Source organism: Macrobrachium rosenbergii, chromosome 8 (genome assembly GCF_040412425.1).
Source record: "Macrobrachium rosenbergii isolate ZJJX-2024 chromosome 8, ASM4041242v1, whole genome shotgun sequence".
Lineage (NCBI taxonomy): Eukaryota > Metazoa > Arthropoda > Malacostraca > Decapoda > Palaemonidae > Macrobrachium > Macrobrachium rosenbergii.
Window position 1 is genome coordinate 9,292,834 of NC_089748.1, and position 17,738 is coordinate 9,310,571.

The following is a 17,738-nucleotide window of genomic DNA, read 5'->3' on the forward strand; positions in this document are numbered from 1 at the left end:
ACCTTGAAAGTGGCTTTCATCTACGAGTTACAGCATCGCTGTTTTCAATGTCGTTTTGTCGTGGAAGTACACAATGTACTGATCCAATCTTCATTACGTCAATTCAGGGCTATGAATATTACGTCAATTCGGGGCTATTTTGCAATTATCTATGTAGTAATGAGTACTGAAAACCTCGCCATTTTTCCTATATGAAGGTTAATAATGTCCTCACTTTTGATAACCTTGTAAAAGGAGCACTTTTATTTTTCATGAATGATTTTATATGAAAGCAAATTTAAAGATATACTCACAAAGGCTAATCTCTCCAGAGTTGGTTAGTTACTTCCTTCAAAATCTTAGAAAAAGTAGCCACAGGCTACAGAGGAGAGGCACATAAAGTAAACCTAATTTTACATAATTGTTTGGACCATGTTATCATTCCCACCCAGAATATTTAACTTGGTATTGCCCCACTTATCAATGACCGTGTTGGTGGTGCAGGAGGTGAGGGAAGCTCAGTGTCTGTTTCACTTGCACTCGACTAGTACTTCTTTGCTCCACCGGACTGCCCATCAACAGATTAATCTCTTTTAAAAGCATTGTAGTATACATACATACATACATACATACATACATACATACATACATACATACATACATACATACATACATATATATACACACACATAAATACATATATACATATATTTATATATATACATATAATACACACATATATTTATTTATACATACATACATATAATATATATATATATATATATATATATATATATATATATATATATATATATATATTATATTATATATATACGCGTGTGTGTATCTTATGCAGACATGTAGTGTTATGTACGAACATGAATTTTGGTTCAGGAAAACAAAAGTCGAGTTAGAAATGAAAGAAAGTGGAACTGAAAAGGGACGTCCAACGAAGAGTTTTTTATGCCGGAATTATTATTATTATTATTATTATTATTATTATTATTATTATTATTATTATTATTATTATTATTATTATTATTATTATTATTATTATTATTATTATTATTATTATTATTATTATTATTATTATTATTCAGCAGATGAAACCTACTGATATGCAACAAACCCACAGGGGCAACTAACTTGAAATTCAAGCTTCCAAGGAATATGGTGTTCATTAGGAAGAAGTAAGAGGAAGTAAAGAGAAATACAGAAAGAAGATATACCACTTATTAAAGAAGAAAATGCTCGAATTTATGCAAAGCTCTGGGCCTACACTCCCCGGTGACAATTCTAATATTGTTTCAGTTTTCCAGATTATCTGAACCTTTATACATGAAGGTCTTGATCTAACTGAAACCCGTTTGGCCTTTGTTGCGGATTATTCATGTCGAAGGTCTTCCCTCGAATGAAAACACCCTTCTTAAACTTTATTGTGTGATTACTTCTTTGTTCCGTCATAGATGAAAGTACTTTCTACTCATAAAAGCTGTGATCTGCTCTCTCTCTCTCTCTCTCTCTCTCTCTCTCTCTCTCTCTCTCTCTCTCTCTGATTACTTCTTTGTTCCGTCATAGATGCAGGTACTTTCTACTCTTATAAAAGCTGTGATCTGCTCTCTCTCTCTCGTATATTATTATTATTATTATTATTATTATTTCAGCAGATGGAACCTTTTCACATGAAACAAGCACGCAGGGGCCATTAACTTGAAATTCAAGCTTCCAAAGAATGATGGTTTCAACCTCCCACCGCAGACCCCAAACTGCAGCATTAATTGTTCATGATACAGAGCCAGTGATTTTTCATCGCCCGTGGGGAGACGCGAACCCGCGATATCTGAGTTTCATTCCACGACACTAACCATTATACCAGCGGACCAGCATAGTATTTTATCAAATTTTAGGACACACTCTTTTTACCTGTATTGTCTCTTCGTTGGGTGAGTCGGTAGAGCTGCGGACTGTCACTCGATGGGCCGGAGTTCAATTCCCCGGCCGGCTGATGAAGAGTTAGAGGAATTTATTTCTGGTGATAGAAATTCATTTCTCGCTATAATGTGGTTCGGATTCCACAATAAGCTGTAAGTCCCGTTGCTAAGTAACTAATTGGCTCTTAGCCACGTAAAATAAGTCTAATCCTTCGGCCCAGCCCTAGAAGAGCTGTTAATCAGCTCAGTGGTCTGGTAAAACTAAGGTATACTTTTTTTGCTTCAGCACAACCCTTACCTCTTGATAACATTCTGTAATCATTCCTTCATTATTTCAGTTATTATGCGATATTCAACTTACCTTTCTTGAGCAGGTAACAATTTGCACTGCAGTTTCTCTGTTACTCGCAAGACCCATATGAAATCCTACGTCACATAATCTTGGGACATCCAGTAATACAGGAGTAGCTCAGGATAGGAAGAAAATTCTACCAAAAATTCTCTTCCGCTCAGTAAAATTCACAGTTGTTGACTGCAAAAAAATTTTTGTTTACGGGAAGGCAAAAATTTTTATTTACTCTTCTTCTTCTTCTTCTTCTTCTTCTTCTTCTTCTTCTTCTTCTTCTTCTTCTTCTTCTTCTTCTTCTTATTATTATTATTATTATTATTATTATTATTATTATTATTATTATTATTATTATTATTATTATTATTATTATTATTATGATTATTATTATTATTATTATTATTATTATTATTATTATTATTATTTTACTTACTTGATCATTATTTTTTTACTTCTGCATGGTTATGTACCACTATACTCAGTTACTAATTCAGAAATAATTGCCGAGACGACATCATATTTGTCATACTCGAAAAGCTTCTTGCAGCATTTTGATCCCAAAGTCCCAGTACAGTATATATTCACAAAAAGCGTAGAGTCAAGATTAATGAAATCTCTATATGCAACATTCACGAAACACAACTTCATACACTGCCGACGCACATGACACAGAGTCTACCGTGATCAGATAATGAATACTCCACATTATTACTTTATACAGAACACAAAAGGAAAGGAAAATTGCATATGCGCAGACGACTGCTTAATCACCGGAGTTAGTAAAAGAGCCTGTCCTGGCATTCAGCATGAACCACTTTGAGATGTCATTAAAGTAGCACATGAAATATTCACTGAGTATTGACTGAATTTTCTCGTTCACACGAGGACTCTTGCCTCTAATCAGAATGTCAGGAATAATTCAGGATACAGTCAGGCAGACAATATCATACGCCATACACTAATGCATAATGACAGCAAGACGTAAACAAAGAAATAGGTTTCCCACTTCTTTAACTAGGATGAGTTACAACAAGGTCAAAATACTGTAAGTTTAGCCAGATTAAAGTCACTGATGAACTGATAGTGCCTAGATTGTTAATCAATAATATTTTTGAATTCACTGATCCGTTAAATGGCAGCATGGACAAAACTTACTGGAGTAGTGAAGAATTCAAGGGCAGTTGTTATATAACATACCCTGTAGAGATTTCTTCAGACAGGTGCCTCAGTGGACCAGCATAGGTCATTAGGATAGTCAAGTAGCCAGAGGATGTTAAGAGCTCAGGCTGTGTTGCCCAGTCAGCCTTTTAAGTGCGTACATGATGCCGGCGCTCGGGACTGGGTGACGTATCAGCGACTAGACTGGCCTGGATCACTCTAGGTCAGTCCATAAGGCAGGCCTTCAGTAAGCTAGAGTGTGATCTTCCATCACGTCGTACTATAGCCTTAGCCTTAGGCGGTGGTGAGAGTGATCTTCGGTAACATCGTCAACAGCGATTTCGTGATGCAAGTGGCAAGTGACTTGTGCATCTCTTCCTCACAGCCGTCCGGCAGGTTGGAAGCACTGGGGAGCCCTGGGAGATTTCACAGTTTAAGAAAATACAGCCCTGTGTTGAGAGTAAGTATTTTGAAGAGTCATGATACATAGAGTATAAAAGAGAAGCTGGTCTGAATTATTATCATTACTTGTGTGTCAGTACCGTCGAAAATGATATGGGAGAGGACCGAGACAGCAAGTCCCGATACGAGGGACATTGCATACTGAAACCGTGACCAAGGTACCTTTATGCAGCACACTTGTATAGGGCCCGCTGATGACAGGGACTACCGTTGCGACATATAGAAAAAACAAACATAGATACACATTGAATCCTATTATTTTCATTAACAAGTATTCGTTGACTGGTTATGCATTTTTAAAAAAAAAAAAAAAAAATCCCGCAAGCGAGAAAAAAGAAAATGGAGAGAAGGAAATTACTAATTCCATTCATGAAATTAATCAGAAAATCAGTAGCACTAAAGCGACTCTTAGATGATGGGAATCGCCATCAATAGTATTACCAGGAAAACTATTGTACAGTTTTACAGGAGTTGATGGGATTACAAATGGGATGATGTGGTACATCGCCGAAAGCAGGCTACCAATGAGTGGCTGACCATGACGTGTGAAGTCTGTCTCCAGGAATGGACAACAGAAGTGAGTATTCCTCTGTGAAAGGGTGAAGGTGGGAGAGGAAACTTGAAGAATTGCAGCGGCATAACATTATCTAACACTTAGCACACTAAAAGTAGAATTTTGATCGGAAAGGTAAGACCAGAAAACATGAAGTTGGTAGGGGAAGAGCAGTGTACATTTCAATAAATTAAGCGTTTGCTCTGGAACACTGACGTGAAAAGTTTGAAAGCAAATGGGAAAATCATGCCTCTAGAAAAGCTTAGGATAGAATTATTGGACGTGAAGTGGACTGTGTTTAGGATGTTTAGTATAGAAAAGAAATTGTTGGGAGCAAAAAAAACTCTCTATGCCGAAAGAAAAGCATATGTTAGAATATGTAGATGGCAGAGTGGCTTACAGTGAATCAGAGACAACGGTATGTATGCCTTCACGATTGTTTTATAATTCTATGGATGGAGTGATTCAAAGGTCAGAAAAAGGACAAAATATGTATTGTAGGTCCAAAGTTTTGAGGTAAGAAAATTGTTCATGAACAGAATATGTGAGATGGATGACTTTCTCAGATGGTACAGTGCAGACTGGGGATAGTGAAGATAAACTGTAGAAACCAATGAAGCTTTGGAAGTGTTTACTTGAGCAGAAAACTTAAAGTAAATGTAATGAAGAGCAAAGGTATCAAGGTAAACGAAAATCAGGGAGATGGAACAATGAATGTCGATATGGATGAAGGAAGAATGGAAGTGGTTTCTTTGTAGAGGAACTTAAACGTGAATATAATGGATAGTAGTTTGAAGAGACATGTTAGTCACAGACTAGTTGGAGCAAAAATGCTAGACGGGTTTATGCAAAAGATTTTACCGACAACTGGAGTGTCTGTGGAGCCAACCTCCTTCATTTGAAGTGAGGTGTTGATTTTAAAAGCAAATATAAGAAAAAACTGATGTGACGCATCATTCATGTATTATATGAGTTGTACGAACAACTGAAAGCGCAAGAAATATGGCAGACATGAAATGGCGAAAACGCTAACGTAAATGATATGATGGTCAGAGTGATTCGAGATGATCTGGTCGTGCGGAAAGAATGGAGCGTGAAAAGCTTATGAAAGAAGTAAATAAATTCAGGAAGGTCTGTTGGGATTTGGGAGAAGAGGAAGCTCTATAAAATAGACGGATGAAAACGAAAAGGTCCTTTAACATCCAAGAAGGGGTAGAGGAAATGCAAGACGGAGATGAGTGGCCCAGTGTACGTTTAGGAGAGTCAACATGTTGCTGCCGCTGCTGAACCTTCTGTCAGAGCCAGATGTTGTGACAGTTTTCTTCTTCCGAGATTAGTTCACTAATCAGCAGTTAGCGATATGACTGCGACAGTTTTCGTTGGAGGAAAAAGAATAATGTGTATATCATATATATATATATATATATATATATATATATATATATATATATATATATATGTATATATATATATATCTATCTATCTATCTATATATATATATATATATATATATATATATATATATATATATATATATATATATATATATACTCTTTGGTTTTCTGCAAGTCTGGAAGTTTTTTTGAGACGTGGCTGTTGTTATCAATAATATATATATATATATATATATATATATATATATATATATATATATATATATATATATATATATATATATATATATACGTATATATACTTGTGTATATATATGCATATACATAAATATATCACACACACACACACATATATATAGATATGTGTGTGTGTTTACCCACAATGTATTGACACTGGTTCTCAGTAAGTTCTTTTGGAATGGAAATGTAAACTCACACACACACACACACACACACACACACACACACACATATATATATATATATATATATATATATATATATATATATATATATATATATATATATATTAAACTTTATCTTTTTCATAAAGAGCGAGGCTCCAAAGGGTATTGACATTCTAGGCCGGTGATGTAAGCTCTATGCTGGCAGAGACTAAGCTTTATTAATGAAGCTGACGGGGAAGTGATTCTTTACCTTGAGTCTTAGATATAATCTGTTCGATGTTTTATGAAATGGCACTAAGAAACCTTAATCAGGTGTAGAACGCAGCCCGAAGGAAGTATCAGATCGACTCTTCAGAGCGTAAAGAATGAAGAAACAAGTGAACATATCAGCCATGGAAGTAATTCCACTCCTTCCCGGGCCCCTTACATAATTTCTTTTTCCTGTTAATTCAAGGCCTCGCGCATTTTCAAGACCGGGAGAGGCATATCGACAGTATCAGACAGACCTACCGTATATCTAGACTCTCGTCTCACCTTTGGACTACGTTCTACTGTCAACGTATCAGGCTATCAACCTTGAGTTTAAATCATTCACATCACTTTCGTACTTTCGTAAATAATAATATTTAACAAAAGGAAAATGGAACTTGGGGACTCATTTTCCTACTTTAAAAAATTCACCAGGATAGAAATCGATCCTTTTTCCAAATATTAAATGGTTAAATAATTTTATAAAGTAATAAGTTATCTGTCAGTGTAGCCTTCCGAAATACTGTAAGTTGGAGCGTGTCATAAAAAAAGATAACGCACACATACAAAGATTTCTGTACTGATTTATAGTCTACCGTGTTTATAGGAGATTCATTATTCAATTATATATATATATATATATATATATATATATATATATATATATATATATATATATATATATATATATATATATATATAAATATAATATATATATATATATATATATATATATATATATATATAAATATAAATATATATATATATATATATATATATATATATATATATATATATATATATATATATATTATGTATGGATATATACAGTATATGTACTGTATATGTATATCATATATACGTGTCTGTACTACTTTATATAATTATTATACTTTACTGGTTATCATAATTGCACATACAATTAAATCCGCCGAATCAATCTCCAATATTAACAAACACTGAATTAAGTTGGTGCATCTCTGATTTTCATTATCATTTACAACATATGTCTTGATAACAAGAAGAATAATGCTATCAGTAAATTTAGTGTCAGTTTAATACTGACATACGCTTGTCGTTACTGCCTACCACATCTGTATCTCACGGTCTAAGACTAACCGCATTTCTGCATGGTCTTCCCGGCATCAGTTGCCCTGTCTGCCGCAGGGCACATCGTCTGCCAAAGTTTTGGAGAAATGTTCATGGGAGCAAGAGTCTTTGCAGCCATTATATTTGCCGATTAAACATAAATAATTGTAAGAATGCTTACAGCAATCATGATCAGGAAGGTCAGCAAATATTTCGACAGTCAGTAATGCTTATCGTTATGTAAGTCTCCACAAACATGAGTAAAAATGACAGGAATTAACGTCATTCCTGCAACCCATTTCTGCCATGGTTAAACTAACTTCTCTGTTATTGTGGGACTAGGGGTGATTTTTTTCCATATTGTTATCTAGAAACATCCGTAGTTATATAAGCAACACAAAAAAAAAAAAGAAGCTCCGTTCCGGCAGAATAAAGTATTTTCATGCGGGTCTCTTTGTTATGTAATAACTGACTACCGTAATAAAGAATGATTAGCCATTCCGTTTGGTTAAACTTTCCGTTTCATCATATATCCCACGATGTTCAGTAACTCTAGATAAAATGAACTTAACATCAGTAAGATACCTGAAAATGTTAAAAATCGATGACTTGATTTAGATGAAGAGTAACTTGGCAAAGCAAGGAGCAAGTTCTGCCGACCTGACGTACGATTCATGCATTCGATGCATAAAAAGCGAAAGGTCTTACTTATGAGGTAAGGTACATTCCAAAGTAATTGAAAGTGTACATAAATAACATTTTTTCACTGCATCTTCAGTATAAAAGCAAATGCAATGTCACTGAGTGTAACTTCGACATTCATGTACGATCAGGTAGTCTTTGGTATTTGATGACAGATTTTGGAAGCAGCTCAGGTTTGCAACACTGATAAAAGTTTTAAATATTTTTAATGAAATGTACCGTAGATATCCTTTAAACATAGTAAACACTTTCATTTCTTAAAAGGCATAAGAACGGAAACAGTTAAAACTGTTTTTTCATGTTTTGTGCCCGGCAACTCTATGTGGTTAACTTCAGCCAATAGAAGTTGCAGCATGCAATGACGTCATGAATACGTCTCTGTGAACCCAAACAAAACCTCGCCATTGGCCACGTGCACTTAGTAAATGTCGTCACTGAGTCTCGGGGAATACCGCTCTATTACCAGTGTTCCCTCGGCAAGTGATCGTTTCGGACGTAACGCTGAAAATCTTGACCTTAAGTGAAGCAAGCCTCGGAAACCGGTTTCTGAGGCGAACCAACTGACGGGAATTGCCGAAGCAAATAGTAAGTAGGAAAGCAACGTATAGATGCTATTCACTGAATATTAGGGCTATTAGGAATATCCTTCCTGTAGTATGCCAACATGTAGGTGGAAGTGAAAAGCATGTAATATTTAGCATCGAAGGACTGTCATTTTTCAATCGGCATCTACCTTAGGAAATCAATTTCGTTTCTAAGGACAATAATAATGTTTGTGACGATTTGGTGTGTAATTGTCGTGCTGTACCATCGGAACAAATCGTTCCTACTTTGAAACAGGGAACCGCCCCCACATTTGTTTTCAATAGGTTTCGCTGTTGACCAAAATCCTTCGACGGCATTTTGTGCAAGTCCTCTCCCCCAGCCCTTCCCCCTGACAGGAAGCATGGATCGATATGCAACGTAACACTACCTGGCAGGATAATGTCTTTTTTGTTTTCATTATTATTTTGTCTTGGTCACGAGCAAATGATATTTGTCATGTTTCTTTCAGACGTTTTCTATGGTTACTAATTTGTTCATCACATTATAGACAGCCGGGGAATGTCCAGAAAAACTGGCTACTCTAAGGTGAGGGTTGAAGCTGGATTAGCGCCATGTACGAGCGGTGCCAAACCTGTCATTCCAATGCAAAAATTAAATAAAAAGAAGAGAGCTATTTGATGACTAGGTTGAATAAAATGACTAAGTATGCAATTGCAGATAATTTTTACAATTTGTAAGGGTCAGTGTCTCAAATAATTCCCAACTCATAATAAGACAAACATGGCATAGGCGTGCCCAGTCTTCGATTGCATATCAGGTCAAGGATAGGTATTTAATAAGCTGCTACTATTATTAAGGAGCCATTATTCCTTTTTCATCCAGGATGGTCTAAGCTCCTCATCGAGAGTCCATCATATTTAGCGGAGGAGATTGTGTATTGGTGTTCCTATGTTTTTTTTTTTTTCGTAACTTCTAGAGTTCATTTTAAATATTTAACGCTTTTGGTTATCGTAAATAGTCGAAAGAAGAACGCTGTTTTATCTCTGAAGAAAAATATAAAAAGAAATCCAGCGTATTTCTCTAAAGACTACTAGAGTTTACAAGAACTCTGCTTACTCACATTTCATAATGAGAAATTCAGTTATCTATACAAAATCCAAAACTATCTTTTTTATTGTTTATTAAAACTAACTCGAAAGATGTGGCAGCGCAAGCTGTGGGTTGTGACCACACTTCAACCTTCACTGTAAAATAGATCGAGTTACAGTTAAGAGTTAGTTATAACTTAAATACATGTAATGGAGATCACTAATAACACATACATATAGAACTTACGTTTGATTTAACAAATAGCCGAAACTGCGCGAAATCTGTACGAAATAATGTAATTCAGTGATAATTAGCAGTCATCCTCTCGTGAGGAACTTGGAACCTTCTGGCTTGCTCGTACATGTCCAGGTCAAGGACTAGACCTAGTTCCAGGTAGCCTATGTCTCGTCCATAATCTCGGCTTAAGCGCTAGTGGTGTTAGTAGTTATCTCTTTCACATTGCTCTGCATTCTCTTACTAAAATTTGATGTGTAGGCTATAATTAGAGAGTCGGATTTTGGTAACGACACACACACACACACACACACACACACACACACACATATATATATATATATATATATATATATATATATATATATATATATATATATATATATATATATACATACAGTATATACAGGTATGTATATATATATATATATATATATATATATATATATATATATATATATATATATATATATATATATATATATATATATATATATTTACATATATATATATACTTTGGTGATATATATATATATATATTATATATATATATATATATATATATATATATATATATATATATATATATACATATACATATACATACATATACATATATGCATATACATATATATACATATACATAATACACACACACACACACACACACACCTGCAATGAAGCCTTAACTTTTCAACCATCTCACATTTTCGGATACCCTTATCACCACCACAAGCCTGTATATGAGCAGGATATAAAGAAACTTTCACCTTCCGTGAAAGAATGCGACCATACGCACGAGACCTTTTACCAACGACCCTGACACTGAGACGAACACGAATTCGGATAATTTCATTAAAGCTGATTGTATGTTAGTGTTGGTATTGAAAGTACAAGTATTTGGTAAAAGTGACCAATAGGTTGTGTGCTATATATGTGTATATATATGTGTGTGTGTTTGTGTAGCCCATAGAAAAAGAAGCCTAGCGGTCATCGAACTCCTCTACAAACAGTGCGCCATTCACCCCTATCTTGCACGCATACTTTCATTCTTGTATGCGAAGGCCATTTTCAATACATTTTCACACATCTGTCCACCCTTTCTAGGTTTTCCTCTCTTGAATAACACAGGCATAAACACATGTATACAGCCTATATATATATATATATATATATATATATATATATATATATATATATATATATATATATATATATATAAATATATATATATATATATATATATATATATATATATATATATATATATATATATATATATATATATATATATATATATATATATATATAGTCCATATACATAAAATGCGTCCATTTTTACCAGTCAAGGCATAAAATTATTTCACTATTTTTGTTTATGAAATTTGCTTATAATGGCTGTTAAGGTATTATTGAGTGTTTTTAGTTTTACCCAAACCATTTTGAGATGAGCTGACCTAGGTTCCATTGCTAAGTTTGCAAAAATATACTCTGGTAATGATGCTACATTAACCGATTGAATGTTCACGTTGATATAGTAATTTTTGACAACTGGGAGAAGCACACTACGTAATTACTTCGAAACTGCGCTTCGCCTCTAAAAGACCCGTGTTTTTTTATTGCAGTTCTATTTGGGTCGAATAAGTAATGGCATTTGAACAGGTGTTCATGGTTGATTGAAGGGAACTAACTAGTTACTTTGGATGAAGAGCCTAGAAATATGTTTAGGAAACTACTGTATATGTTAGATTAATTTATCACCATACCTTTTCAAGTGCTTGATGTGTTTGGTCGTTATTGTTGATGCAAACCACGTATTTCTTTGTTCTATTAGACCTTGTATCAGAGTTTGGAAACCAGTTTTTTTCGTAGAATGGTGGATCATGCAAAATTTACAAGACGGGAATATAGAATATAGAATTCAAGTGAATGTGCATGTGTGTGTGTGTGTGTGTGTGTGTGTAAGCGGTAACACTGACAGTTAGCAAAGGATATATGTAAAAAATCACGAAAATGCAATATTGGCACCAATAATAACATAGACATATACTAACATAACTTTCAGTAACATTAAGTTAGCCTAGGACACTGTCCTACGTGGCGCAGACCAACCTAACGTCACTTAGGACCCTGTAGAATCACAGGGCAACATACGGGGACGCATCCTCTTATTTTATAGTATTTTTTAAAATGTTTTTTGTAAGTTGATAGTAATTATCTGCAGCCAACATCATTAAAGATTATAGTGACGAGCGGAATGGAGACTCATCACAGAGATGTTTGTACACGTATGTTTTAAACTGTTTGTTTCGTTCGTGGAGTATGCAGTCATTTTTTGTAGGTAGTAGTACGACACTAATTCGTAGCAAATACACGAACCACATATTTTTCCAACGGGTTATCCTCCGTTTTATGCATTTCTAACCAATTCTGTTGGTTCAGCCCACGTGTTCTTCCTTCCCTTATATAAAAAATTAATGGGTACCCAAGTGTGAAACTTGGGGTGATTGGTGGGGAAAAACAAAAAGAGAGTGCAGTGCACTAGTTGGAAGGCTTGGAATGCATTAAACACAGTAATAAATACTTGTTGATCGAGCACATCAACAGTAACAGTCACTAAAAATTTATTTTGCTGGAAAATGTAGCAAGGACAACTACGGGAATGCATCCTGACTTGAAATATGTCACTGGGTCCTTACCAGGCCCACAGGCCTTTCCTCCCCCCTCCCCCTGGATCTTCCCCTTCCCCCACATCTAATCTAACCTGGAGTGCCATAAAAGTCAATGTAAAACGCAGGATACATCGTAACCTAACCTAGGGTGCAAGGGAGCAAACTTGATTTAGTGTGTCATGGAAACCAAAGTTATTCAAATGCACAGATGCATCATAGCTTTACCTTCCCTTGCCAAACCTAGAGTGTAGGGTGCTTGCTCCCTACTTAGAGAGATGGATCCCCCATCTTAAACAAACCTTAAGTGCGATACATCATAAAATTGAAATCTGAATTTCATCTCGACATAACGTGCCACACACACCAGGTCATAACTGGCAAGGAGAGCATCGCCTGACTCCCCCGTCGCATTGCATACAGAATATTCCTTACCTAGCAAGCACACAATCTTCTCCCATTCGCATTTCCTGGAAATTAACTCTTGCAACCAGGGTTTGCCTTGTGAAGGAGAGACATTTATCATTGAACCCCAGATGGCTAAAGAGTTGTCCTTACATCTTTTGTAATATATATATATATATATATATATATATATATATATATATATATATATATATATATATATATATATATATATATATATATCAAGTGAGGTCTCCACCACGCTATCTGACTCTCAAGACCATTGTTAAAGTGAAGAGATTATTAAAACTGGGAGGAGTCAGAAAGCATCTAGGTACTTTAAAACGATAATTTATTGAGTTCTAATATGTTAAAAGCTAATTAATTATTGCATAACTGAAAAGCAAAAAGCTACTTTGAGCACTCAAGAAAGTCATATGCTTTAAAAGACCCTTATCACCTCCCAATTTTGGCCAGTGTCCAAGTAATTACAAAATGAACACCTTGAAATCAGTAACATAAGATTTAGGAAATGATGCTTGCCTTCATACATTTACAGGTACCTAACTTACATATCCACTTACCCCCATTGCTATACCTGTGGGCATATTTATCCACTTTCCCCCAGTGCTGTACCTGTGGGCATATTTATCCATTTACCCCCAGTGCTATACCTGTGGGCATATTTATCCACTTAACCCCCGTGCTATACCTGTAGGCATTTATCTCTCCATCAGTGTGTGCATTACATAGCTCTTCCATCTACTCTTTACAATGAACTATATCAACAAATAATATAACAAGTTCTTCTCTCCATTGTCAAAAACACTTAGTAATATTCCTCTTTTGTACACTGTATTTTCATCTAGCAAGCCCCTTTCTGAACACATTTCCAGAAGACACACTCCATTTTCATTGTCATAAACCTATCACCTACGTTTGCAATTAATAGCCCAGACATGACCACCATTCTCGCTCTCAAACTCCAGGCTGGCACAGATCCAGGCTTCCCAGAAACACACACTTAAAGCGTTATTGCCTCCTGGGCAAAATTAGGTGTCCATGAAATTTTGTAGTTTCCACTTTCGTCAGAATACTATTATCCCTGAAGAGTGGCGGGTTATTCAGCAAAGCATCAGGTGTTGTGAATATGTAGAGCCCACAAGTCAGTCACTGTACCCCTTCTAGTGCAAGGTCGTCAGATCAAAAAATCAAATCAAGCATAAACCAGGTTGTACTAAAAAATCAACAGTGAAGACAATATATCAACCTCCCAACTCAAGTAACACCATTCAGAATTGGATATTTAATGTGAATGAGCCAGTAGTAAACTCAGAACCGTTCATTAAGTTAGTGATCATTGTCATTGTTAATCATGATATGGCAGACCAAAATGGAACAAGGCAGTAAGTTAAGCTTCCACAGAATAGTGACAAAAAATGCAAAAGCAAGGGAATGATGATTTGGATATATATATGATTTAGATGTCTATATAAATCGGAATAACAAGCAGTACATCTTCGTCTAGAATACAAGCCTCAGCTGAGACTAACGTAGTCGATTTAATTAAGGGAACGAAAGACTGCTGGTAAAGGATAACATGACTCAAGGTACTGGAGCAGATTAAGTATGCTGACGCCACAGGAAGCGAGTGGTACAGTAACTAAGAACGCTGGGTAAGTGGGAAGTCTTTGGATGAAGTTCTTAAAGGTAGAGGAAGCTTTCACCCAGAGCGAGTCTCCTCAAAAGGCAAAAGAATAAATAATGAACGGTGGTAAAGGAAGTATGTGTGAACGATAATTCTTTTAGACAGTGGATGTGGAAACCTCACAAACAATACATGGCTTCCTGTCACCTTGATAGCTTTCCCCCCTCGTGATGTTCGTTTTCGCTCGCGTGATTCTTGCTCGATTTACTGTTTTTTAATGAAGACGGACATTAAATGAAGTATGCCACGTTCGCTGAACTTAGGGTTTCATTCTGTGTATGTGTGTTTATAATACTTTGTAGTCCAAACATTAATTAAACAAGAATAATCATCTCTTTCTAGGGCAAAAGTAAATCAGCTGGTTCTCATTACAAAGACGTCGGAAGCACTAAAAATTGGTCGGGCCATCATGACGAATCTTAAGCGCCCTTGGGTGGTTTACACCCCTTGTTAAACTTAGTGAAAAGGCAAGATTCCGTTTTTTAAGAAATATAGGATGAACTCGAGGAAATTAATGGACCCCCCAAATGAAATGTTTGTTTTTCCCTTGTCATGTAAAGGGCATGCGTCCCATTCATTACAAGGGGTCTAATTAACCCAATCTTTTGCCTAAGTTCAACCTCTTAAAAATAAAAAAATGACAAATTCGTGACCGAGATGAGATTATAGTCTTACCGGCTTTGGACCATATTACAGCCTGAAATGGAAATTAAAAAATAGTCTGGATGTTTGGTTATTCCGCTAAGAGGAGAAGTACGTAAAAGGAGGCAATGATTAGAGAAGTAACGCTAAAAAATTACTATATTCTTAAATAATTCTTGGTGAAATATGAGTTTACATACCAAAACGTAGAATTCTCTCTCTCTCTCTCTCTCTCTCTCTCTCTCTCTCTCTCTCTCTCTCTCTCTCTCTCTCATACACACACACACACACACACATATATATATATATATATATATATATATATATATATATATATATATAGATAGATAGATAGATAGATAGATAATATACAGGGTGTTTCGAAATTAGAGGGCCCCCCCTCTACAGCATAAACTAAAATTGATATGGACAACAGGTATTTATTTAAGTTTCTCTCTGAGTATTTAATATTTTGTGTGGCCTCCATCTGCCTGTATCACAGCCTGCATTCTTGAGGGGTAGGATTTCAGCAAATCGCAAAAAAGCTGAGACTCAACTCCATTTCCCTGAGCACTTCGGTCACCTCTCTTCGCAGGTCGTCGAGGCTTGGTATACCATCATAGTTCACTGTGCGCGCTTCAACACAATCCTTTAAGATGCTACCAATGTTTTCACACACATTAAGGTCAAGGGAGCTACCTGGAAATTCACTTGACGAGAAGAAATCGATACCACTGTTTCGAAGCAGCTCCTGTGTCTGAAGGCCCTTGAAACATGGTGCCTTATCATGCAAAAATGTGACTTCTTCAACAGATAACACATTTTCAGGATCTTTGAGGAAAGGAAATACTCCACCAGTAAGCACAGTTTCTCTGAAGTATTCGCCATTCCATGACTGTCCTTTTTCTTTGATGACCCACGTTAACCGTTTGGCTGTGAAACAAAGAAAAATTCCCAGACATTCAGGAAATTTCACAACTTGGCAGTAGCACACATCATCGCTGATATCATCCAACTTTGCAGCCCAAATGATGTCATTTTCATGATTTGGCCGAGCGGCCAATGAAGAATTAGAGGAATTTATTTCGGGTGATAGAAATTCATTTCTCGTCATAATGTGGTTCGCATTCCACTAAGCTGTAGGTCCCGTTGCCAGGTAACCAGTTAGTTCTTAGCCACGTAAAATAAATCTAATCCTTCGGACCAGCCCTAGGAGAGCTGTTAATCAGCTCAGTGGGCTGGTTAAACTAAGATATACTTAACTTTTTTTTTATGATTTGGCTTCCTGACTGTGTAAATGAAGAATTCATCTGATGCAGCAACATGGAGAAAGTCAACTTCATCCCAATCTTTAAGAAATGAACCACAAAAACCATGCACGGTCTTGTCTCTGTTGCTGAGTGATGTTGGGCTTGCTGATAACATGAAATGGCTTGATACCAGATCTTTTCAACTCACGATATACAGCACTATAACTTCTCTTCTTTCCCCTCTTTGTTTCTAGTTTAAGCGCCAATTTACGTAAAGACTTTCTTGGTCTACCCACTGCCTCAGCTATGATGTCTTTTGACTCCTGAGAAAGGACTTCTGGCCTTCCAAGACTCTCACTCTTTTTATGATGACAGCCATATGGATTTTTGTTCCAGTTTCTTTTAACAAAGGATTCATCTCTTTTAATGTATTTAGCTATCCAGGAACGTGAAATGAAGGATGCACCAGCATCCCTGGCCTCTCTGAAGGTTATAGTCCGGATTCGGTCAATCCATCTGATTTACTCCGAGTTGTTAGCCATGTCTATCTAACTCTGTCACTCAGTCTGAAAATACAAGAAATGTAAAATGAAAAATAGCTTAATAGAAACTTAAAATAATGTACTTGGAGATAGGCTATAGCAGAAAACTTCATAACTTTCCATTTGTTCTGTGGAGGGGGGGGGCCCTCCAATTTCTAAACACCCGGTATATGTATGTATGTATGTATGTATGTATGTATGTATGCATGCATGCATGCATGCATGCATGTATGTATATATATATATATATATATATATATATATATATATATATATATATATATATATATATATATATATATATATATATATATATATATATATATATACATACTGACAGCCTATTTCAGAGCTACTGCTGTCCCAAAAGTATAATCAGACTT

At 35.7% G+C, this 17,738-nt stretch overlaps 1 protein-coding gene across 1 annotated transcript in view; it reads left to right on the forward strand.

Annotated features, from left to right (window-relative positions):
- Positions 1–8,702: 8,702 nt before the first annotated feature.
- Positions 8,703–17,738, forward strand: part of LOC136840595 (heme-binding protein 2-like) — a 68,744-nt gene continuing 59,708 nt past the window's right edge. The window contains exon 1 of the mRNA XM_067107264.1: positions 8,703–8,855. The gene's annotated coding sequence lies outside the window, so the exon portion shown is untranslated. The remainder of the gene's footprint in view (positions 8,856–17,738) is intronic.